Raw genomic sequence first — 25946 nt, 5'->3', positions numbered from 1 at the left:
CATATATCCTTTGAGTAGCGGGCTGTAATTTCCACTAATGTAACCAAAAAAATTATGACCCTCGTGGCAATGCTATGGGACATCCAGACCCCACTTTGGGAAGTTTTTCCACATAAAAGTACAGGTGGTAATATATACAAGAGGTGTTGGAAACATTTTAATCCATTTTCTCAAACCACCTCAGGACATCAGAATCATACTTGGATACGTTAGATAAACCACACTGAACAATCCATGGTGCACACATAGTCTATGACCTCCATTTGCTTCTTACTGATTTATACTTGAGTATCAGGGCCAATGTGCTGTATTATGCAATCAAAACAATGTCTTGCATTGCTAGAAAAGTCATAGGCTAAAAGTTATTACAATTTGAGAAAAATAGGACAGCTATCTTTCTATAAAACTGGAAATAAGGAACAATTCAGCAAATTGCTTATAAAGCGTTATGAGCTGACTAGAAATGTCACTGCATATGGCTAATTCACGATAGAGTACTCCTTGTACTTCAGCTTTCGGTGTGGATTTTATTCATACCGATACACCAGCATAGAACAATTGTACAGGAGAAATCAGTGTGAAAGTCTGAAAAACATGAATGATTGAATAGCTGATTTCCTGTTGTGGTATCCATACTGCTTGGGCATGATGGCAAGTATGGCAGAACATCTGAGAATCACTTGCTTGTTCTGCTTGTCATATTTTGTTTGTTGGAGTGTTATAGGGACAAACATACTATCAAAATGTATTTCTACGTGTGAGTGTGCAGTCTGTTGAATCTAATTGCAACCATTAAGGCATGTAAGAAACTAGAAGGGCACTTGGAGAATGCAGACCTCCATCAAGGACAATAGTTGACTCTTTTAGTAGATTTGCATAAGTCTGGATATATTTCCAAAACTATTAGAATTATGTGCCTATACGTGTATCCCAAAGGATTATTGGTACCCATGAATGTGGATTGTAATATGGAGTCATTGTATTCTGCACTGGCTGTTCTGTCACAGTTGAATTTCACCACCATATCCTGGATTTTAAGATGTATGGCATTATTGAGTGTAGATTTCCGCTAAGGGCAAATGGTTGCAACATTGGTGAAAGTGATAGTAAATAGCAATTTAGCAAAAAAAGAACCTTTACCTTTAAAAGTAAGGTAAGGGGCAGTAAAGCTCAGTTCGGTGGATGGATGCTACAACTATAAACCTCCACCTAAGTGATGGAGAGATTAATATTTGAAGAAAGCAAAAGGCGTGATTGATTCTAAACTCTTATCTGGAGGACGTTATGAAAGTACAATAATGACTAGCTGTGCATGGTAATTTCTGGACCTCATGTTTAATGATTATGTGACAAAACATAGGCTTTGCTACTACAGAGTAAGACAGTGATTACAAACGTACTAATAAGGTAACAGAAAACTTGAACCAGTGGAACAAGGGAAAAGAAAGTCTGGAAATGTAGGTGTATCCACAAATAAATACAGACACTTGCTATTCTGTACATTGCAAAATATAAAGAAAATATGAGTGTCCAAATTGGGATACTTTGTTTTAAAAACTTAATTTCTAGCACGTAGATGTTGGAGTTTGCACTGTAATTTTGTGGATGGATTAGGGTGACCAGATTTCCCTAGTCTGAAACCGGGACACTTTTGCGCGCGACCATGCTCATGCACGCATACCTTTTTTTTACGTAAACATGACACTCAGAGAGGTGCTCTTATCATTTTGTTGAAGCTCACATTTATCAACATCTCACATGAAATAAAATAAACAGGCATTTTATTATCTAGTAGCATAATGGTATACAGATCAGTTAAATTATGGTTAGACAACAGATTTTGTAATGGCTGAGAATAGGCCAGGCTATGTCCATAGGCCAAATTTAAACTGATTTATTTCACTTGTTTGTGAGAACACCAAGAAGAATGCATATGCACATGTAGGCTATATCTCTAAAATTGTATGCACTATAGCATGAACTTAAAAAGTAGATATGTGACCTCAACATAGCCTAGGTCAGAATCAACCTTACTAACCATTCCCCACAACTGAATGAATAAAGCAAGAAGATGTGTACAAAAGTGAACACTTTAATGGAAGGTGCAACAAGCTGTTCAACACAGCAATATGGCCAAACTGTCAGAATGGTATGTTAAACAGAAACAAAAAAGAGACAAGTGATTTGAGAATATATACTACGGAAGCCACGAGAGGCCCTTCATATAATCCTTTTTTTAATTCACCTTGTTATCCCGAGATAACGACGTAATTAATTCAGGATCTCGAGAAAACAATTCGAGATCTCGAGAAAACAAAACCGTTATTCCGAGATCTCGAGAAAACAGCTGAGAAATGGTTCATTCAGGTGCGCCAAGAGACTTGTGATATGCTGACTTTGGGGCTATTTCTCATTCTGTATAGACGCAACTTTGGTCATTAGAATGTCTGGAATAATCGATCACCTAATAAGGCAATATTTTGATCAGGGGTTGACACAGGGAGAGATTGCATTAAGTCTTTTAAGAAGGGATAATTTCAAAATTAGTCCGTGGCACCTCCACAGAAGACTGGCCCGGGTTCGTCTCTACCGACGGAGATACAGTGATCCAGCTGAGATCATGAAATAATTGTTTTGTTTTCTCGAGATCCTGAATTAATTATGTCGTTATCTCGGGATAACAAGGTGAATAAAAAAAGATTATATGAAGGGCCTCTCGCGGCTTCCGTAAATATACACTCAAACAAAACAGCAATAAAGGAGGAGAGGGGTGACAGCCCGAGGAAAGCCCCCACAGGAGCGCACAGCATTTGCAACATAGGCTACCCAACTCAGTACAAGAACAAAACACTTACAGTGTGTGCAGTAGGCTTCGTGCGCATTGTTCTGCACCTCTCGGAGGAAGGGGTAGGTGCCCTGTAAATCTTTGGAAAAGGTACATTTTCTTTTCGGCATAATTGCTGCGGCATTACTGCTGCTAGCTGCTAGACAAAGAACATTCGTGCCAGTTAATGTTTATTTTATTGTTGCATGGCAACACGTTCTGTTGTCTGGAATAATGTGGCTAAATAAACACCCATGCCACAGGGCCAGGGGGCGGTAACCAGGAAAGTTTGCGATTCCTGTCAATTCATCAAAATAGTAAATGCAGACATTTCTCCGCTAATGATTCCCACGCTGCTCAGTTGCAAATGTCGTGAGTGGCGAAAACCGGGACATATCCGTGTCCTGACAGACTTTTGTCAGGACTTGGGACACACAACCCCAAATCGGGACTGTCCCGGTAAAACCGGGACGTCTGGTCACCCTAGGATGGATCCAAAATACTGTAATGTCATGCTCAACTGGAAAGTTTATGTAGGTTTAAGTCGGTCATTTTGTTATAGTGTACGGTATATAGTGGAATAGCTTAACCAAAGCTGTATTGCAGAAAATTGTTTCTTTCTTTACTAGTTGAGGATGGTGGATTTTTATGTGATAATCTAGCATAGTAGCAGATGATAGCATGTAAAATCAAGCTGTCCTGATTTTCATTGTTTTAGAAAGAGGGAAAGGTGAAAATTTGAAATGATTTTTTTTTGTGCAAGTTGAGTCGTGTCAGCAATAAATGTCAGGCTGAAAAAATGTCAACTATAATGGAGATCAGATTTAAAAAGGGGGGCATTTCACTCTGTGTAATCACCTGACACAACTGTTCCTGGAAGTCTGCATGAATCGATATTTGAGGCTAGAAACATGAAATGTTGTGTATAACATTATGGTCCTGTTGGTTTTTATCTCATCTCATCTCATTATCTCTAGCCGCTTTATCCTGTTCTACAGGGTCACAAGCAAGCTGGAGCCTATCCCAGCTGACTACAGGCGGAAGGTGGGGTACACCCTGGACAAGTCGCCAGGTCATCACAGGGCCGACACATAGACACAGACAACCATTCACACTCACATTCATACTTACGGTCAATTTAGAGTCACCAGTTAACCTAACCTGCATGTCTTTGGACTGTGGGGGAAACCGGAGCACCCGGAGGAAACCCACGCGGAGAACATGCAAACTCCGCACAGAAAGGCCCTCGCCAGCCACGGGGCTCGAACCCGGACCTTCTTGCTGTGAGGCAACAGCGCTAACCACTACACCACCGTACCGCCCTTGGTTTTTATCATAAGGTGTATTTTGGGTGGTGGGAGAAATGTACCGTAAATTGTGCTCTGCTCAACAACTGGAATGCTCACTCTGCCTGGCATGAAGCTCTCAACTTAGCAGTAGGCTCAGTGCGAGGGTAAAAGCCCATTTAACTTCCAGAGCTTAGTATTACTTGGTTCACATCTGTGATTTATCAAACAGGGATATTGGACAAGCTGTGGAAAATTCCTGAACTTGCAGATTGTATCTTTCATTTTTTTTTTTTTTTGCTGCCCTTTGTCTCTGTGTGTGGGAAAGTGCACTGTGCAGGTGTTTCTGCTTTATGTCTGAAGGGTGTTTATTCTCTCTCTTGCTTTTTTCCACCCTTTGCTCTCACTTTTTCCTCTTTTCTCTCCAAGAATGAAGTCAATACAAACACCTTCCTCACAGTCATGTATCACTAAGGATTGCCTATTGATTAGGCTTTGTTTATTGTAATTTATGCTTGATGAATATATATGGTGTCAGCCCTGTGATGAGCTGGCGACTTGTCCAGGGTGTACCTCGTCTTTCGCCCGTAGTCAGCTGGGATAGGCTCCAGCTTGCCTGCGACCCTGTAGAACAGGATAAAGCGGCTAGAGATAATGAGATGAGATGAGAATATATATGGGTCTGTCTCAGAAACTGGGTACTGCGGTGGTACCCCACTAAATATACTCACAGTCAATAAACTATATGGTTTTGAATGGTGATGTTGGTTTTAATTTGAAATAAAATGATGAAAGAAATAATACAGATAAAACTAAATCTTTGATGTGAATATTCTATTCAGAATTTGGCAAAAATTCTGCAAATTTGTGGAAAAATGGCAGGTTGATCTGGGACATGATAAATGGTTGACGACATCGCATTCCCTTCAAAAGGTTGTCGTCCACTGAAAAGTCTACAGTTATCACTAATTGTATTTTAAGTTGTAACTTTATACACCTAAGGATTGGTGTGCTCACAGAATAATCATAACCGTAATAAAACATCACGCAAAATATTTGATCACCATCATAACTCCATTTTCTGCATACCCAAAACCAATATGATCATGTGTTTTGATCTAAATGGAAAGCCTCAGGGTCAAGGTCACTACCTCACCAAAAGTAGTAACTTAAAATCACTACGCCATATAAAAATTTAGTTATAAATCTGTGATTTTGTTTTTTAAAATGAAAGCTGAAAGTAGGCATAGAATATGTTTCTTACAGAATATGTTACAATAGTAGCTGGTCTTGTATGAATTTCTGAGCTATAAAATGAGTTGTGGTCTGTTTTTTACCATAGCATGTTATTTGTGTGCGAGCAAAAGACACACATTAACAATTTGCATGTCTCATCTCATCTCATTATCTCTAGCCACTTTATCCTTCTACAGGGTCGCAGGCAAGCTGGAGCCTATCCCAGCTGACTACGGGCGAAAGGCGGGGTACACCCTGGACAAGTCGCCAGGTCATCACAGGGCTGACACATACATTTTGGGTATTTGATATGGTGAAATAGGGCTGTTTGCAGACAACCATTCACACTCACATTCACACCTACGGTCAATTTAGAGTCACCAGTTAACCTAACCTGCATGTCTTTGGACTGTGGGGGAAACCGGAGCACCCGGAGGAAACCCACGCGGACACAGGGAGAACATGCAAACTCCGCACAGAAAGGCCCTCGCCGGCCATGGGGCTCGAACCCAGGACCTTCTTGCTGTGAGGCGACAGCGCTAACCACTACACCACCGTGCCGCCCCAATTTGCATGTGTAGAATGGAATTTTCCACTCCAACAGTTAGAAGTTGATCGTGCTTCCATTTGCAGTCTTTCTGTTATGCGGGTGATCTGTTCGGACATTATCACTGAAAAGGTGAGTTTTGACAGTTTTATTTTGTTTTAGTCTTGCAGTATAAGGCAATAGAATGTTTCTTTTTCATCTTACTTTCATATTTCATAGTGTTTGCGTATTTTTGGCCAATATTTTGCAACCATGGTCAATTTAGATCGAACTTTTGATAGAATCTACGGCCAGTCATTTTGCCACGATGATGGATTTGAACATTTGGTCATAATGGGCCACATTATCAGCTTAGTTCTAGGCATTTCATATTGAATAACTTTATTTGACATTAATATTTGATGACCATCGGGCCTAGCTGTGAAGAACTGATATTATTTATGAGGAATTAGAGAATTTAAAATTTTTCACACTTTCATAATATGGAAACGGCCACATGTAATCATTTATTACGATAGTGAGCTTTTAAACCATAAAATGGGAACAAGAATTATTTTATTACAATAAGGTGGCCGACCATTTCATTTCCTTTCAGAAGCGATAATAACGGACAGAGCTGAGAAAAGTTGATGTGATTTGTGAGAAATAACGGAATTAATGATTTTATCTCACATTCGTAACGAAGTGGTCAGCTGTTTGAGATCGTGCTTCCTTATTACGAGAGTGAACTTGTAACCATAAAGAGTGAATGAGAATAATTTTTTTTAAAATATGTCGCTAACTGTTTCAGTTCCTCACAGAAATGATAATAATCACACAGTTAGCTGAGAAGAATTGATATTAATTGTGAGCAACTGTGGAATTAATGATTTTATCTTACGTTCGTAACACGGAAGTGGTCGGCTGTCTGTGCCTCCTTGTATTTAAAGCCCCTCTTTCACAGATTATAGGCGAAATTGATTGAAATTTCATATCAAGGAAAAATCACATTTATTCTATATCTCAGTAGTTTTTTGTATGTAATTGATCAGGATGAGAAAATGGATCATTTTGACGGTATGCATTATTGAAAGGGTCATTTTTAACAGTATCACTGATACTGCTTATATTTCACTGTCATTTTGCAAACAGCCCTATTTCACCATATCAAATACCCAAAATGTATCATATTATTCATATTAGGGGTCGACCGATAATCGGCCTGGCCGATATATCGGGCCGATATTCTGCATTTTTAGGGTTATCGGTATCGGCCATAATTTCCACCGATATGCCGATAACATGCCTTTTTGCAGCCATTTCGTTCCTAACGCGACTGTCACTGCACGTCCTTTCCTGCACTCTCCTCTCTGAGTTCAAGAACACTGTCCCGTCCACCACAACATCTGATTTGTTGTGAACTGTTTCAAGGCGGCCATACGGGCACTCGGGATACAGCCAATCAACACGCGTAGCTAACCGCTGTGAACTGTTTCAAGGCGCCCGTACGGGCACTCGGGCAGAAGCAGATCCCACTTCAAGGTAAGGACACGCTGCTTTTGCCGCAATAAGTCACAAACACACAAGTTGCAAAAGCACAACATTATTATATGTTTACATTCTTCATCTACTACTCGTTAAAATTGTCCATTTGCATCTGTGTAGCCAGGCAAACTTAGCTTACGGAAGGAAGCACGTGAATTAGCCTACAACCAACTAGTCTCGCTGAAACTACATGTAATGTTGTCCATAGTAAGCAGTCCCCAGCGTAACGTAGGCTGCAGTCATTTTTAAATCCCCGTCTGGAAACATTGTGAATGTGTCAGTAGTTCTACTCGAACAGTAGAATTACAGCCATACAGAGAGGTGGTCAAGGGAAGATGAAATAAAACATAGTGTTTGTGTTCTGTAGGCTAGCGCAAGCCTAGCCTACAGAAGGCTATTTGTTATGGTGATGAGTAAACTTCATGACGCGACTCGTGCTCAAAAAGCGCATTGCACTTGTATATGTTAGGTAACTTTATAACGCGCTATTTGAACATTTAAACAAGCCAGGTGTGATATGGTGCTAGTAGGCTGTGTAATACTGTAGGGAGTTTGTCAGGACGCTTGTTGTGGGCTCAGTAATGAATTGTGTCGTGGATGCACACTTGCTTGGATAAACGGTAATGAACGAAATACATCAATTAAACTCTTGACTTAAATGTTCTTATGCTACTTCACATTGCGCTGTAATGTACTCCACTAGTATTTATAATTCTTGCGCAAATGATTCTCCTCGCTAGCGCTTCTGATTCGGAAAGCGATATACTCTTAAAGGAGCAGAGCCGTAGATGGTTACTTGTTAAGTTGTTACATAATAGGGAGTGATAGCCTACTTTATGTTTGATTTTACTTTTTAAAAAATGCTGCAGGCAGCTCCCTACACTTAATTTGTTATTTAAAAACTACTTGAAGTTGGTAAGTCTTACTTAGTTCTTAGTGTAAAAGAATCCAGAGTGTATTTTCATTTATTTTCCACTGAAAATGGTGAGCTGTAATATAGTAGGGAGTGATTTATTTTTTTATTGGTGAATATTTATTTTATTATTATTTTATTTCTCATTTTATTCTAACTAATGTTTGACTTTATTGTACAAATGCTGCTGGCATCTCCCTGCACAAAATTTCATGTTCAATTTTACAATTAAACATACATTTCATGGATATGAAGGTCTGTGTCAGTGTGTGCCATGTTTAATTTCATGTGAATTATAATGTTTACATTTATCGGTTGCACATATCGGTTATCGGTATCCCAATTCCATAATAATCGGTATCGGTATCGGCCCTGAAAAAAACATATCGGTCGATCCCTAATTCATATTTAAGTGAATAATAAATTCAGTCATCATAACTTGGCATTTTTAACCCAAGCAACCAAAAAGAGGAAATTTATTCAATATTTTCACTCATCTGTGAAGGAGGGGCTTTAATTCTTCATGATGTAGTTCATATGTGAATAAATTTTACAAAAACATTTGAATTGTAATCAAAATACAATTTAACTTTAAGTTGTAAGAAAGATTACATTTTAATGCATTGTGTAAATCTGCAACTTGTTCAGATGTGATATAAGTAATGATATCTTCAGTGTAAAAAGAAACTAGTAAAGAAAAAAACGTGTTTCCATGTTACGTTAGTGATGAAAAAAGCAAATAATTGAATAAATCAATGGGATATTGTGTGACAGTTTCAAACTTTTGTCTGTATATTACTATTATCTCATCTCATTATGCTAATTGATAATTTAGTACAAAATAAGGGGTGTATCTACATGACATCCTGCAGGCACAACAAAGTAAAGTTTAATAAAATGTACGATAACTGATTAACATTCGAAACTAAGGAGTAAAATTTAAAAATAATGATAAATCAAATCAAATCAAATCAAGTTTATTTGTACAGCGCTTTTAACAATAAACATTGTCGCAAAGCAGCTTTACAGAATTTGAACGACTTAAAACATGAGCTAATTTTATCCCTAATCTATCCCCAATGAGCAAGCCTGTGGCGACGGTGGCAAGGAAAAACTCCCTCAGACGACATGAGGAAGAAACCTCGAGAGGAACCAGACTCAAAAGGGAACCCATCCTCATTTGGGCAACAACAGACAGCCTGACTATAATATTAACAGTTTTAACAGGTATAACCCTCAACTGTCCTCATGGGGCCGTCCTTCACAGGAGTGGGGCGATAAAACTCCGACCAGACACAGGGCACCAGGATGGATCAAGCAGGTCCGAGGGGCAGAAGAGGCCAGCATCTCAATCCCAGGATCAACATGTAACTCAGAGGGACAGATGGGGGGGGGGGGGGGGAGAGAGAGAGAGAGAGAGAGAGAGAGAGAGAGAAAGAAAACACGTTGTTAGGTATGCCCTAAAAATGACAAGTATTAAATCTGTGTGGTAGGCTCGCAGAGACGAGAGTCTTTACATCAGGCATGACGCACAATGGCATGTTAATATGGTAAAAAATATATCATGACCTGCTCTGGCTGGATGCTTGATTGGGTGATGGGAGCACACTCCTCAGCAATGATGAGATGCAGATGGGACCCTTAGGCCTGGCCAAGACAATTCAGTTACATTTCACCGGGTCTGGGACATGCGACAGAATGTCTGACGGCCGATTCCCTGCAGGCTACGATAGCCAGTCGAGGTCCCCACCGTCTCCACCAAAAGATTTCCTGTTGACTCCATGTAACTCAGAGGGACAGATTTGGGGTGGGGGGGGGGGGAGAGAGAGAAAGAAAACACAGGTGGTTAGGTATGCCCAATGTCACCTGAATAAGTAGGAACAGTATACATATTGCACCGAGTACAAGCAGGGACTCCGGCAACTAACTATGACAGCATAACTAAAAGGAGAGAGCCAGAAGGTAACACAGGCATGAGGGAGCCCCGGGACATAAAGCAGCCAGCCACTGCACCGTCAACAAACTCGAGTGAGCAAGCGAGTGGGGACTGACAGCATCCATACATCCCAGTTTACCAAAACACTCTATGTCTGAGGACCCTCCAGATCTACTCCTTTACCTCATAAACACCATTAACAAAAGGCTTGACTAAACAGATATGTTTTCAGCCTAGACTTAAATGCTGAGACTGTGTCTGATTCCCGAACATTACTTGGAAGGCTGTTCCATAACAGTGGGGCTTTGTAAGAAAAGGCTCTGCCCCCTGATGTAGCCTTCACTATACGAGGTACCAGCAGATAGCCTGCACCTTTTGATCTAAGTAGGCGTGGCGGGTCATAGAGGAGCAGAAGTTCACTCAGGTACTGTGGTGCGAGACCATTTAGTGCTTTAAAGGTCAATAGTAGTATTTTATAATCAATACGAAATTTGATTGGGAGCCAATGCAGTGTGGATAAGACAGGCGTGATGTGGTCATATTTTCTAGTTCTAGTAAGGACTCTTGCTGCGGCATTTTGAACTAACTGGAGCTTGTTTATGCACTTATTGGAACATCCAGACAGTAAGGCATTACAATAATCCAACCTGGAGGTAACGAAAGCATGGACTATTTTTTCTGCATCATGCAATGACATTAAATTTCTTATCTTTGCAATATTTCTGAGATGAAAGAAAGCTATCCGGGTGATGTTATCAATGTGAGTTTCGAATGAAAGACTGGGGTCAATAATCACTCCGAGGTCTTTTACTGCTGCACGTGAAGAAACAGAAAGGCCATCCAGAGTTACTGTGTAATCAGAAAACTTACTTCTAGCTGTATGTGGTCCTAGCACAAGTACTTCAGTCTTGTCAGAGTTAAGCAGAAGGAAATTTATAAGCATCCAGTGTCTAATGTCCTTAACACATTCCTCAATTTTATTAAGCTGGTGTCTCTCATCAGGTTTTGCAGAGACATACAACTGTGTGTCATCAGCATAACAGTGGAAACTAATACAATGTTTACGAATAATATCGCCCAGAGGTAACATATATAGAGAAAAAAGCAGTGGACCCAAGACAGAACCTTGTGGAACACCAAACTTTACCTCGGTACGTCTAGAAATATCACCATTTATATCGACATACTGATAACGATCAGTTAGATAAGACCTGAGCCAGGAGAGGGCCATTCCCTTAACTCCCACAACATTTTCTAGTCTATCCAGAAGAATGGAATGATCAATGGTATCAAATGCTGCACTAAGGTCAAGCAACACAAGTAGCGAGACACAGCCCTGATCAGACGCCAACAGTAGGTCGTTTACTACTTTAACCAGTGCTATCTCTGTGCTATGATGAGGTCTAAATCCTGACTGATACATTTCATGGATGTTATTCCTATGTAAATATGAGCATAACTGCTGTGCCACAGCTTTTTCAAGGATCTTGGAGATAAAGGGGAGGTTTGATATTGGCCGATAATTGGACAGCTGACAGGGATCAAGGTCAGGTTTTTTAATCAGGGGTTTGATAACTGCTAGTTTAAAGGATTTGGGTACATAGCCAATCATAAGAGAAGAATTTATTATTTAATTTATTTAATATTTATTTATTTAATTTAATATGTTTTTGTTTTTCTGTCCAATAATTGCATTTAAAGAAACAAATATACTGTATGTACAGAAAAAGATATTCCTTGGTTATTAAAGAGGGTTTTTAAATACATACATGTTTCCATGTTATGCAAGTGAACTTCAGAACATCGTTAAAATTTTCCACAGTGGAGGCCAGATAAAGCAAGATGCTATCTTTATTCATATTAAACATGACAAAAGAAACATTGAGTGTTAAGTAAATGCAAAAAAAAAAAAGTAAAATTAGAAAATTTATTTTTTGACCATAATGTCCCAAGTGAGAGACCAATAGATATAGTGTGTGCGTGCGTGTGTTAGACGGAGTGCCCGTCACTACAGTTGAGTATGTGCTCTGACTGCCATACCAATGAGCCTGGTTCTTTAGTGTTGTGGTCAGGGTGCAGGTTTGGTATTCTGTAGACCTGGGTTCAAGGCAGGATAAGGTTCTCTTGCTTTGCTACAGTGTGCATGCACCCTTTCAAGGCTTAAAGTGGTCATGAAATTCAAATCGGTGTTTAAAACCTTTAATCTGGTCTGGGTCATAGTGAATCCTGGGAACACTTGGTGCAAAACAGGACACCAGTCTGTTGCAGGGCATTATTCACTCACACATATACACACACACACACACATATTCTCACACCTAGGGGTAATTTAGAGTCACCAATCCATCTACCAGTGGGTGGAAACCGAAGTACCTGGAGAAAACCTACGTAGACACAGAGATCATATGAAACTCTGCAGAGACAGTAACCCAAGCTCAGGATCAAAACAGGGACAACGCTACCCGTGATGCCACCATGCCGCCCCAACTTCAGGTCCTGTTTCAGATACTTCACTGTTATCTCCAGAATTGATCTAAACAAGGCATCAAATGGCTGCTAATCTTATCTGGCAGAAATTTGTCATGACATGGGCAAGCAGTCTTTTAGAGAGGTTTGGAAGCTGAATTTAGTGTGCACCATATGAGCACAATTGTTTCTTTTCATGAATTAGAACTAATAAACATCTGTGCAACCTGGACACAATAATAAATGAACAATGTAAAGCAAACTCATGATGACCTACAGTGTAGTGCGCCTTCTATCCACAGATATTTTGGCTGAAATGTTCTGTACATGACCTTACTCCAAAAACAAATGGTTCATTGTTCTATGATATGATATACATGATATGATATGATCTCCTTGTCTGCTAAGTTGGTAGGTGTATGCAAAGGTGGTGGTGAGAAATCCATTGTCTTAGTTGTACATCCTTATTGAGCTAACTCGCTAGATTAGATCCAGTAAAGCTGCTGTCAGGCTTGTTTATATTTTATGGTCGTGGTGTATCTTGAGCCCAGCTTTTGTGGAAATCGGTTAACTGCTTTGACAGACTCCATATTAATTTCTTAGTAATTACTAATTCAACAATCATATTGCATTAGAATCCAAGTCACCCTGCAATGGATGTGAACATGGGGTGTTCTCTACTGTTATGTTTTATTCACCTGTATTATGGATCAGTTCCTCATCAAGTGATAGTTGTTAATCTCTATTGGTTATACTCTTTTTCCTCTCTGAACTACTCGCTATGCTTTAGCTGTGTTTAAACTGGTTAACACTCAGGCCTGCCATCTGGGACACACACACTGCTAATTAAGTCAGAGAGACAGCAGTGAGCAAGCAGAGTGCTCAGCTGATCACCTGTGCATGATAAGAAGGACGAGACACCAAGCTTGTGGAAAAGCATGTTTATGAATCCAGACACATTTTAGTGTGTGTTGTAAAGCTTGGGTTACATTTACATTCCATAAAGTGGAAGTTCTGAAAGTCTCTTTTGGCATTTTTTGAGTGATAACTTGTTCTAACATACTACAATATTCAACTGCAGAGCAACTGCAAAATGTAGTAAAGATTGGCAAATCTGGTTATATCATATCATATATAATCAGATTTTATTCTGTCCACATTCACTGGATATGAGCAATTGTGTGCTCTGATTGGCTACTCTACTACTAGGTCAGGGGTCTTCAACGTTTTTCAGGCCAGGGACCCCCAAACAGATGGAGAACTGGGCCAGGGACCCCCTACTATATATACATAGAATTGTGTTTTACATTAAATTGAGCTTAGTGTCATGTATAAACATTGCTACTCTGTTATGGTACATTCAATACAAGGAAAAATACACAGGTTAATACTGTATTTTCATGTTTTTTATTTTAAAGATGGGCTAGATAGGCCCTACAGGGTGGATGTGCTACTGCCATTTTTAAACACAACTTGCATATAACACAGGCCTATTAAGATCGTTCACTGATTCAACCAAAAAACAAGTGCAAGGGAGAGAGTGGCTGTGCTTCTGCCATTTACACATACATCTTGCACAAATACAGAGCTATTCAAATAATTAACAATTAACACAAATCAAGTTAAACTTTGATCATAACACATCAAGTTAAACTGTGAACATACATGAAAAGGGGACAGTGAACCCCCAAGCCATCTGTGAATTCCCACATTAGTGAGATGTCTGACCCTGATGAGTTGCACATAACATATCTATCCTGGGGTAGATGGAGGTTGTCAGGCAGAGGGTCAGATCAGCCTCAGGCTGCAGCCTTGACCTGTATTTGTTCTTCAGGTAAGTGAGAGAAGAAAATCCACTTTCGCAAAGATATGTAGTAGGCTCATCATAGCTTTTGCTGCCAATTGTGGAAAGTCTTTCTGACAAGAGATCCAGAACTGACTGAGTGATTTTGTGTCGTATATATGTGTTTGTATGTACTGTCAGTGGATAGTTCGATAAGCTGATCCTCCTCTGTCACTGTCAGCTGTGCGCCATTTGCCGCGTTAACAGTAAATGGGCACAGTATCCATGTCTTGTTTCTTCGCCAGGAGTCGGCCTCAGAGAAGTAGCGCCTGAACTGCCCCTCGAGCGCCTCCAAATGCGCAAGAATTGCGTGCGTTACGGGGGGTGAGAGCACAGCAGAATTGCCCAGCTCATCAATTGATGGAAACATGGATCAGGGAGCACAGATTTCTTATAATATTTGGCCATTTTACACAAAGTCCTCATCTGTACTCACTCACAGGAATTTTATTACGTTTCCTGTCCAATGCGCTCCCTCCATCGTTTGATTTTTTTGATAAAGCCTTCCATTTTGTCATAGAGGTGAATTGCAACTGTATTGCGGCCTTGCATCGAGCTGTTCAGTTTGTTCAATTCAGCAAAAATGTCAACCAGGTAGGCAAGCTTGGTGAGCCAAACGTTGTCATTGAAAAGTGCAGCCAGGTCTGTTCACTTTTGCATAAGTAAAAACTCCCGAATGGATTTGTGCAATTCCAACACACGTGACAACACTGTTCCACGCGAAAGCCATCTCACTTCAGAATGGTATAGGAGCGCAGTGTGTTCTTCTCCCTCAGCAGTGCAGAGGTTTGAGAAGAGGCGCGTTTGCAAAGCGCTCTTCTTCACTAAGTTGACCACTTTCACCACAGCATCCACGACTTCTGCCAACTCCGCGCTCATGTCTTTGGCAACAAGTGACTCCCTATGTAACATACAGTGGGTCCAGATTACTTGCGGAGATACATCTCGAACCAGTGCGATAAGTCCGCTTTTTAAACTGGCCATGGCTCTTGCACCGTCCGTACACAGCGCAATACATTTTGACCATGGGATGTCATTTTCTCTGAAGAAATTGTCGATTACTTTGAAAATTTCGGAACTGGTTGTGCGTTGAGGAAGGCACTTGCAAAACAAAAATTCCTCTTTCATTTCCTGATTATCTACAAAGCATACGAACGCCAGGAGCTGGGCGTCATTGGCCACATCTGTAGATTCATCCAACTGCAGTGCAAATGCATCTACCATCCTGAGTTTCTCAAGCAGTTGCGCCCTTAGTCTGTTGCCATCTCATCTATCCGACGAGCTATGGTTGTATCAGAGATGGGGATAGTTTTCATTTTATTTATGTCAATATCGCTGCCATACATTGTTTGACACATGTCGGTTACTACAGGCATTATTAAGTCCTCTCCAACTGTGTATGGCTGTTTCTTCTGGGCAATCCTCAGGGCCATTTGATAAGAGCATTTCAAAGCTAGCTCACCAACTTTGGCTGATTTTCTTATCAGTGTCTGTTGACCTCGGAGGGATTTAAGATTAGCTTGGAAGTATTCAATGGGTTTGTCTTTTAAGTGGCTGTGTGTTGTCTCCAAATGACGCTGCAGCTTCGATGGCTTCATAGATTGGTTTGAAAGAACAGTGGAGCAAATGACACACATTGGAAATTCAATGCCATCTCTCTCCTTGAAGGTAAAGCCAAACTTCATATAATCATCTGAGTATTTTCGGGTCTTCTCTCGTTTGCACTTACCCTTAGCTCCGACATCAGCAACAACTTCTTCCTCGCCACTTTCAGTCGCGTTTTCGTTCTTTTCAGAGGTGGATGGCATTGCTACTGTGCTTGCTGATTTGTTTGGTTGAATTACAAAACGATCCATTTTTCAGTAAGAACAAATATGTGGGTTTAACCCGGTTACAGTGGGTAGGCTAAGTTAGCTAACGGAGGCCAGGGGACAGGGCAGGAATATTTTTGTTGATATGAGTGATCCGGTGCGATTTCGCGACCCCCCTGCAGTACCTCCGCGACCCCCCTAGGGGTCGCGACCCCCTGTTGAAGACCTCTGTACTAGGTTATCAGCTCATACCGTGAGTAGAGAAAAACAAAATGGCGGAGCATGTTGCTGAACCAACCAAGGACGAAACAAAAACTCTACTCAAAAACAACCCCCCCCCAAAAAAGGGATAAAAGTATTTGATGGTAAGAACATATCTTTTTTTATTGTTCAATGATTATTATTATTGCATGTTTCACAAATTGCTACTGTCATTTCACTGGTTTGTTTACATTCTAAGCAGAAATTATTTTGTCAGACGTTTTGTATAAAGCTTTTATTTATCAAATTTGCAAAAAATAAAAATGCTCTGTTTCTCAAAATCCAGTGAATATGGATAGAATAAAATAATTATTCCACTCAGTCTCATTGTACATGGCTTATAGCTGACTTGGCACTACGTGCCTCGTTGACTGTCAGCTCATGTGCAACTTGATTTCATGGAATACTACTCTACTCAGCATCCTTTCGTCTTTGAGAGATGATGGTGTAGCATCCTGATTTTCTCTTGGCAAAACTTATCTGCACCTGTGCAAGTGGCTATATAGACCAACTTGTGAGTGACGGTCTCTGTTGCAATTATTGCATATGAACATAGACGCCTGTTGAGGCAGCTGTTGTTTCCTCTTTCTCCTCTTTTCAGCAAGGCCTTCTCTGCTTTCTGCACACCCAGTCTGACAGCAAGGCTCCAGACAGAGCGGTCTTCTGCAAGGCTTTCCCATGCATTGATGTTGATACTGCATAGTTTCATGTCCTTCTTGCAGACATCTTTGTAGTGCAGTCATGGGCATCCAACTGGTTGTGAGCCTTCTGCCAACTCAGAAGGTCTTTGGGAATTCGGCCTGGATCCATTCTCTTGACGTGGCCAAGCCAGCAAAGACGCCTCTCACTGAGAAGGGCGAACATGCTTGCCATGTTGGCACATTCCAGAACCTCTGTGTTTGATACTTTATCTTGCCATTGGATGCACAGAATGCGCTGCAGACACCTCAGGTGGAAGCTGTTGAGTTTTTTCTCGTGGCTCGCGTAGGTGGTCCATGCCTCGCTGCTGTATAGTAGTGTGCTGAGCACGCAAGCCTTATAGATGTGCAGTTTGGTCTTTTCAGTGAGGCTGGGGTTGTTCCAGACACTCTTGTTCAGTCTGGCCATAACTGCAGCAGCCTTGGCAAGCCTACAGTTTATTTCTGCATCAATGGAGAGTGAGCTGGAAATGGTGGACCCAAGGTAGGTGAAACTCCCCACAACCTCCAGGTTGCACCTATTTATGGCAATGTTTGCAGGGTGGTCTGTGCCCTGTACCATGATGTTAGTCTTCTTCAGACTGATGGACAGCCCAAACTCCTTGCAAGCATGGGAGAGATGACTGACAAGCTGCTGCAATCTGTCTTCAGTGTGTGATGTCAAGGCTGCGTTATCAGCAAAGAGTAACTTGCAGATGAGTACCACAGTGACTTTGGTCTTGGCGCAAAGCCAGGCAATGTTGAACAGCTTGCCATCAGCCCTGGTGTAAATGTAGACTCCTTCACTGCAGTTCTTGAAGGCGTACTGGAGGAACATGGAAAAGAAGATGTCGAAGATTGTCAGTGCAAGGACGCAGCCTTGCTTTACTCCACTGCTGACTGGGAAGGCCTCAATGTTGCACCATTGTAGCAGACTGTGCTGTGCATGTTGTCATGAAATGAAGTGACCACTACTAGCAGTCAAAGGGGACAGCCAATCTTCTGCAGTAGCCTTAAGAGTCTGCTCTGGTTGACAAGGTCAAACACTTTTGTCAGATCTATGAAGGCTATGTAGAGGGGCGTCTGTTGTTCATGACACTTCTCCTGCAGCTGATGTAGTGAGAAAATCATGTTTACTGTTGACTGGCCAGCTCGAAAGCCACACTGAGACTCTGAGTAGACACAAGAGGCAAGAGTCTGCAGGCGAGCCAGGGTGATATAGGCAAAAACCTTCCCAATGATACTCAGGAGGGAGATGCCCCAGTAATTGTTGCAGTCACAGTGGTCTCCTTTGTTCTTATACAAAGTGATGATGGTAGCATCCCACATGTCCTGAGGGATATATCCCTGTTCCCAGCAGAGGCAGAGGAGTTTGAGCAGGGGCTAGAGTAGTACAGGTTTTCTGCTCTTCAGGATTTCTGATGGGATGCCATGATCCCTGGGGGCCTTTCCACAAGCAAGGCTTTTCTGAATTCATCCATGGTCGGTGAGGTATCCAGCTCCTCCATGACAGGTAGGTCTGGGATGGCATCCAGGGCAATGTCCATGACAACATTATGGGTTGTATACAGCTCAAGGTAATGCTCAACCCAATGCTGCAGCTGCTTCCCCTGATCTGTGATAATTTCACCTGAGTTGGACTTCAGGGATGCGGTCTTGTACATCTTCCTTGTGTCCCTGGGATTAGCAGCTGTCTGTATACTACTGCAGAGGTTCAGCCAGTAGATGTTGGCACAGTGATGGGCAGTCCTGAGGCGATTCTCCTGGCAGTCCTGAGGACTTCTAGTGTGGTGGGGTAAGGTGCAGTCTTGTAGGTCAGGAGGGCTTTCCACTTAGCCTCAGTCACAGACTCTATTTCTTGCCAATGGGCTTCATACCAGTCAGTATTTTTCCACTCCTTTTTCCCTTAGGCAGCCATGGCTGAGTTGTAAACAGCATCATGGAGGCGGGACCACTTGGAGTTGATGGTATCACCTGGTGTCTTCATGGCAAGAGCCTCTTCCAGTTTGCTGATGTAATGCTGCATCTTTTCTGAATCACTTACACAGCAGGTGTTAATGCATGGACAGCCCTTTCTCTTAGAGTGGTGCAGGTTCTTTGGTATTAGCTGCACCTTGCTGGCCACAACGGAGTGTTCTGTATCACAGTCTGCACTGTGATAACTTCTAGTGAGGAGGACATTTGCAAGATCTGCTTGCCTGGTGATGACTAAGTCTAGCTGGTGCCAATCTAGACTAAGTCATAGACTTGCCTGGTGATGACTAAGTCTAGCTGGTGGATCTCCTCACGCTTGAAGAAGGTGTTGGTCATGCAAAGGCCATGGAAGCAGCACAACTCCAGCAGTTGTTGACCGTTGTCATTGATCTTACCCCTACCATGAATACCAAGACAGGTGGGCCAGGCTTCATGATCAGCCCCCACTGAGCGTTGAAGTCACCAAGAAGATACAGGCCTTCAGTGCTGGGGATCTGGGATATCACTTCATCCAGGGCCTGGTAGAACTGGTCTTTATCCTCTGTGGTGGCATAGAGGGTTTGGGCATATATGCTGATGATGTTGGCTGGGCCTAAGGATGTGGACAGCCAGAGGGTGAGGATCCTCTCAGTGCCTGTTGATGGAGGCTTGATGAAGGCAGCAAATGAATTCTTCACAGCAAAGCTGACACCATCCTGTCAAGGTTCATCAGAGGACTTCCCTTGCCAATAGAAGGTGTAAGTTGCTTCCCTGATAGTGCCTCTGTCAGCCAGTTGAGTCTCCTGGAGGCAGGCCACATCAACCTTTAGTCGGGAAAGTTCTCTATCAGTGACGGCAGTCTTGTGTACATCATCAATCTGCTGCAGGTCATCAGTGAGGCCGGGACACAAGGTCCTAATGTTTCAACTTGCAAAATGAAGGGCTGAAGTCTTCTTTCTTCTTGCTGTCTTGCCAGGTGTGGAAATTTTGGCCTGCTTGTCGAGGTTGCTCTCTAGCTGCACGCAGCCAAGTGAAGCAGGCAGGCCATGGCGGGACAGCATCTTACTGGCTGGGGGCTGCCCAGCTTGAGGCGGGCAGTAGCTGTCCAATGAGATGCGAAGATCTCTCCCACCATCAGAAGTGGTCCCTGGCACTCATTTCCTATGCCAATCGGATGAGTTTAAAACCGGTAACTACCACTTCCCCTGTTGTGTCAGCACCTTGCAATGATGCTGGAGTGTCCTCTCCAGTGGAGCTACGAGGCCTGGGCAGAATGATATGGAGGATCAGCTGTTGCCTGTGCAGCAGACCCCCCCTCTCCACACACCTGATGGATCCAAGGGAATGACAGGAGCTGATACAGCTTGGCACCAGTGCCATCACAGGAGTTGTTGGGAAGATGCTGAGACTAGTGTCAAGCTGCCTTAGGGACTCCACCTCTGGATTTTCTTTTTTTTCTTTCTTTTTTTTTTAGTGCAAACAGACAATAGCAGCATAGGAAGGAGTACCAGGTCCCATGAACACAAGGGTGCTCACCAGTCAAAATGCTAGTTTGCTACCAAGCTGCCTATACCCAAACCCCTACCCCACCCCACCCCACCCCACCCCACCCCACCCAATGTGTCCCACAACTCCTAAGAGTGGCCTATACAGAGAAATAAAATGAACCCAAGACAGAGTAATTAGGTAATTAAATAAGATACAGTAAATAAACACATAAATAAATAAACATAAGTACATAAATTAATAGTGATAAATAAATAAATAAATAAATAAATAAAGAGAGGGGGGAACTAACCATCCTCTGGGTGGATAATAGTCCTATTTAGGTATTCAACAAAGGGCCTCCAGGTCTTGTTGAATGATTTATTTGATTTTGCAAGAGAGAATCAAATTTTTTCAAGTTTAATATGGTTCAGAACCTCCTTGAACCAGCTGTTGTGTGTGTGTGGGGAGGGGGTGTACATGTTTCCAATGGAATTAAATAAGGCGCCTTGCCAGTAAGGTTGTAAAGGACAAGACCTGTTGCTTAGATGCAGAGAAGTTAAGGGTTCCAGGTGGTGGAATCCCAAATAAGACCTGTGAGTGGATTAGGGTTAAAAATTGTATTTAATTTTATTCCCAGTGTATTAAAATTTTGTCTCCAAAAGTCTGATAGTTGTGGGCAGGACCAGAATATATGGGTGTGGTTAGCGGGTGATTCTTTGCATCTGTTGCAGGTGTCATCGGTATTTGGGTAAATTTTTGCCAGTCAGGCAATAGTGTAGTGTACTCTAAAGAGGACCTTGCATTGCATTGCACAAATCAAGGCTGTCTGGATGAGAGCAAGACATCAGTCCCATTGGTCCTCAGGGATTGGTATGCCAATTTTCTGTTCCCAAGTCTGTCTCAGACTGGCTGTTAGGTCAGGGTTAAGGGAATTAGTGGAGCTGTACAACACTGAGATGGAGCATTTCTGAGATGGATCTTAAGCAAACAAAGAATCAATTGGAGATCTGGGTGGGTGATTAGGAAAGTGGGGCAATTTAGTCTTAATAAAATGTCTAATCTGGAGAAAGTGGAAGAAATGTGAGTTGGGCAGATCCAGCCTGGCTGAGAGCTCTGAGAAATCAGTGAAGGTTCCATCTTTATCTGTCCATCTTTATAATGTCTTTGACATTTAACTAGGCCCTTGTTATGCCAGATACAAAAGGTGGGGTCAGAGTGGGAAGGGGGGAGCAAGTGGTTCCTGAAAACTGGGGCCAAAGTTGAGGACTTGTTGAATCCAAAATGTTTGCAGAATTGCAGCCAGATTTTAAGTGAGTTTAATACCACTGGGTTGTGGGAAGTATGGATATATCAACCCCAGCAGTTCTTCTGCTAATGCGGGAGGGGCGCTGCAGCCCCTCTCGCTTCAGCAAGATGGGGGTGTCCAGGATAAAGTCTCTCAGTGATAATGAAAGAAAATAAGATAACAGGGTCACAATAAAACAGTCAGTAGGCTTGCCCAGTGTACACTGTTCAAGTAGACCATAATAGTTTCCTCTGGAATAAAGAACTAGTCTGAACAAAGGCCAAAAGTCCACTGACTGTTTTACAATTGTTCAAGAACCATGTCCATGCTAACACAGTTAGCTGAAAAACTAAGCACCATCACCATTTAAGATTAGCTCAATAAAGTCAATAGAGGGCCGCATGGATGGCGGCAGCAACCCAGGGAGCTTTAACGTAGGTCATGAGCCCGAATTAACTAGGCATCATTTGCTAACAGTAACAGTCTTACCAGATGAATGGTTCAGGATGTCTCCCACGGTGGTCCGCATTAGCAGCTAGTCAGGCCAGTCTAGCCAAGACCAGGTTCAGGTTAAGGTGTCCTCACTACGTGAGGGCAGAGACTTCGTAAAGGTGGTGGCTTCCTTGACGGAAGAGAATAATTTTTTCTTGCCATATTTATTGGTGATCTGGAGCCTTGCTCTGTACAGGAGAGCTGGATGCAAGCCCTGGTTGTAGAGTGTGGCCATAACATCCTGGTAGGCCACTCGCTGTTCCTGGACTTCAGGGCAGAAATCCTTGTAGATGCGAACCGGGTCGTTGTGATATCTCAGGTTGTTCCTCCATTTGTGAGTTTCCTGGATCACTAGCTCCTTTACCTGGTGTTGATGGAAGCATACAATCACCGGTCTGGATCTAGCTCTTGGCGGTGGTTTGGCGGTTAGCATGCAGTGTGCATGATCAAGCTCTGGGGGGGATTGCAGCACCTGGTCACTGAATATCTCCATGAGGACATTAGAGAAGAAGGCTGTGGGTCTGGTGCCCTCGATAGATTCTGGTAAGCCAACAATTCTGCCATTATTTCACTGGCTGCATCCCTCCAAATAGATGTTTTTAGCCTTGAGCTTAGCACATGCTTCTGTTAGCTTAGCGTACGCTATCTCAAGGGCCTGGAAGTGGCCTTAATTTGAGTTGTCATTGGCCTCCAGACTTGCAATTTGGGCAGAAATCCTTGTAGATGCGAACTGGGTTGTCGTGATCTCAGTTTGTTCCTCCATTTGCGAGCTTCCTGGATCACTAGCTCCTTTACCTGGTGTTGATGGAAGCATGCAATCACCAGTCTGGATCTAGCTCTTGGTGGTGGTTTGGTGGTTAGCGTGCGGTGTGCATGATCAAGCTCCGGGGGGGATTGTAGCACCTGGTCGCCAAATATCTCCACAAGGACATTAGAGAAGAAGGCTGTGGGTCTGGCGCCCTCGATAGATTCTGGGAAGCCAACAATTCTGACATTATTTTGCCAGCTGCATTCCTCCAAATCGATGTTTTTAGCCTTGAGCTTAGCACATGCTTCTGTTAGCTTAGCATACGTTATCTTGAGGACTTGGAAGCAGTCTTCATTTGAGTTGGCATTGGCCTCCAGACTTGCAGTTTGCTCACCGAAGTTGGTCACGGTGGTCTGTACAGCATCAATTTGGCTTCAAGTGAGGTGAAAGCTGATTTGAGTTCAGAGGAAAGAGCTGCAGAAATGGACTTGCAGTGCTCCTTGAGTAGGCTGGTCAGAGCAGGCATAGCCTGCATAGCCTCTGAGGGGTCATCTTTTTTTAGCGTCTTCCTTCTTAGTTTGTCTAAAGTTGTATGACATGACGCAGCCTAGCGACAGCGTTTGCTTTTATTGAACAGAAGGGGGGGTAAATTTTAGGTTGTAAAAGGTTTTTAACAAAAAGTAGCAGGAGTGTGCAGTGCGTGTGTCTATTCCCTTCCTTGCATCACCGGAAGTCCTGTCTCTGGATTTTCTGTCAGGGTTTACTCCCTTAGCCTTTCCCATAAGTGGGTATGGCCGCAAGGCAGCAGAGGTTTGAAATCAGAGTTTTCCTTCTCCTAGATGGGTTGCTATCCAAGGCTAACGAGCCCCATCTGCCCGAAGCAGCTGGTTTTAAGGTGCCAGTGGACCGCCTTCACCCCTTCTCCTGTCAGTAAAAACAATTCCGCCAGGTTCAGATTCTAAACCACACGATAAGGCTAGGAGATGGACTTAGTTGTCAGAGGCTAATTGAAACACACACCATTGGGAGCATTTTATAGGAAATGGGAGCTTATCCCCACTACCACCCCCAGCTATACCAACCTTTGGAACAACTTGATTTCGTTGAATAACTGATTTATTGTCACCAGATATCATGACTGATGTAAGATTGTGTCGTGATTAAACCACTATATTGCATAAGCATGACACCATCTTTAATATTTTTTTAAAATGAAATGTGTTTGGAGCTAACAGCAAAACATGACCAGTATCCCTTTTGTACTGGATCAGATTTTTTTTCCTTTTCTTAAACATTATTCTAACTGCACAAGCACTATCAGCTCAACATGCCAGATAGCCTCTAATGGTGATGATACACGGGGCAACTTTTTGGGCAATGTTGCCGAGCAATTGTGTTTTGACTCTTTTCTTTTTTGGGGGCAACATTGTTTCTTTCTGAATGGTTTTGATAATCTCTGGCAACTTTTTGAGATAAGCCAATCAGAATGCGAGTATCGAGTCATGTGACCTCCGGTGAGGTTCGGATCAGAAATTTCAAACAAATATGGCGGCCGCTCAGTGTCAGTGGAGTGAAGAGATGGAGAGACTCCTCATCTGTTTTTACGCCGGTAAGTTGTTATTTTAATATTCTATATGGAGGAATTTACCTCACCAAAGCTCTAAAAAACAACAGACAGCTTGATTAAATGGTCACAGCAAAAATTAAGACATCGATTTTTTTTAGCTAACTGTAAACTGCCGTTGCTAACTGTTGTTGCCCATTGTTAGTTGCCCTGAAAAGTTGCCCTGTGTCTCACCTAGTTGCCCGTTGCCAGCAACATTGCTCGGCAACATTGCCCAAAAAGTTGCCCCGTGTATCATCACCATAACTTCTAACCAGACTAATGAAAATATAGTAACAACAAATTAATACCAATCTCTAAGCACATGACAAATATTTTAATATATTCATATTTAATATGCTTCATGGTGGAGGTTTCCTTTAAATCACATTTCTAGGTTTCTTCGGGAAAATCTTTGCTATTTAACACATATTTCCTTTTTATATATCAGTCATATCATAGTCCTGATAGGAAACTGATATATAGGTTGTGCACACTTCATAGGGTACTTTGAAGTGGAGGCGCAGGGACAAAAAATGAAAAAATGAATGAAAAAGTAAGAATTAAGTATCCCTGGCCAGAGGTGACCTCTTTTTCCCAGTCATCAGCATGGTTTTTTAACCCTTCTGCCCCAGGTTCAGGGCCTTTGGGTTGTAGACAGTACCCATCGTAAGCTCCAAGTAATTACAGTTCTGCTCCACAGAGCCTTTCCTTACCTCCCTCCGATTTTAATAATGCACTTTACATCTGATCAGGGGACTTGTTCTCTCATTCTAGCACTCCTCTTTATTGCTTTTCCATCTCTCACAGACTCTCACTATCTCCCTTTTGTCTTTTTTCTGTCTCTCTCCACCTCCCACTTCTGACTTCTTAATTAGTCTCGCGTCCTGCTCTAGGCCTTGGCCCACTTTCTTCACAGACTCTTGGAAACTTTTTTGAGGCTGTGTAAACACACACACACACACACACACACACACACACACAAAGCAGTTTTGTTAGTTCGATCTCATTGTTGCTGATTGTTGAAGACAAATGACTGTCTATAACAAAAGC

At 42.3% G+C, this 25946-nt stretch overlaps 1 protein-coding gene across 1 annotated transcript in view; it reads left to right on the top strand.

Moving 5' to 3' along the window:
- Positions 1-25946, top strand: part of LOC132889128 (MAM domain-containing glycosylphosphatidylinositol anchor protein 1) — a 700848-nt gene that overhangs the window by 24564 nt on the left and 650338 nt on the right. The gene's annotated exons all lie outside the window — the stretch shown is intronic.

Source organism: Neoarius graeffei, chromosome 7 (assembly GCF_027579695.1).
Source record: "Neoarius graeffei isolate fNeoGra1 chromosome 7, fNeoGra1.pri, whole genome shotgun sequence".
NCBI lineage: Eukaryota > Metazoa > Chordata > Actinopteri > Siluriformes > Ariidae > Neoarius > Neoarius graeffei.
Note: the sequence above shows the minus strand (reverse complement) of the source record. Positions and strands in the feature narration are given on the sequence as shown.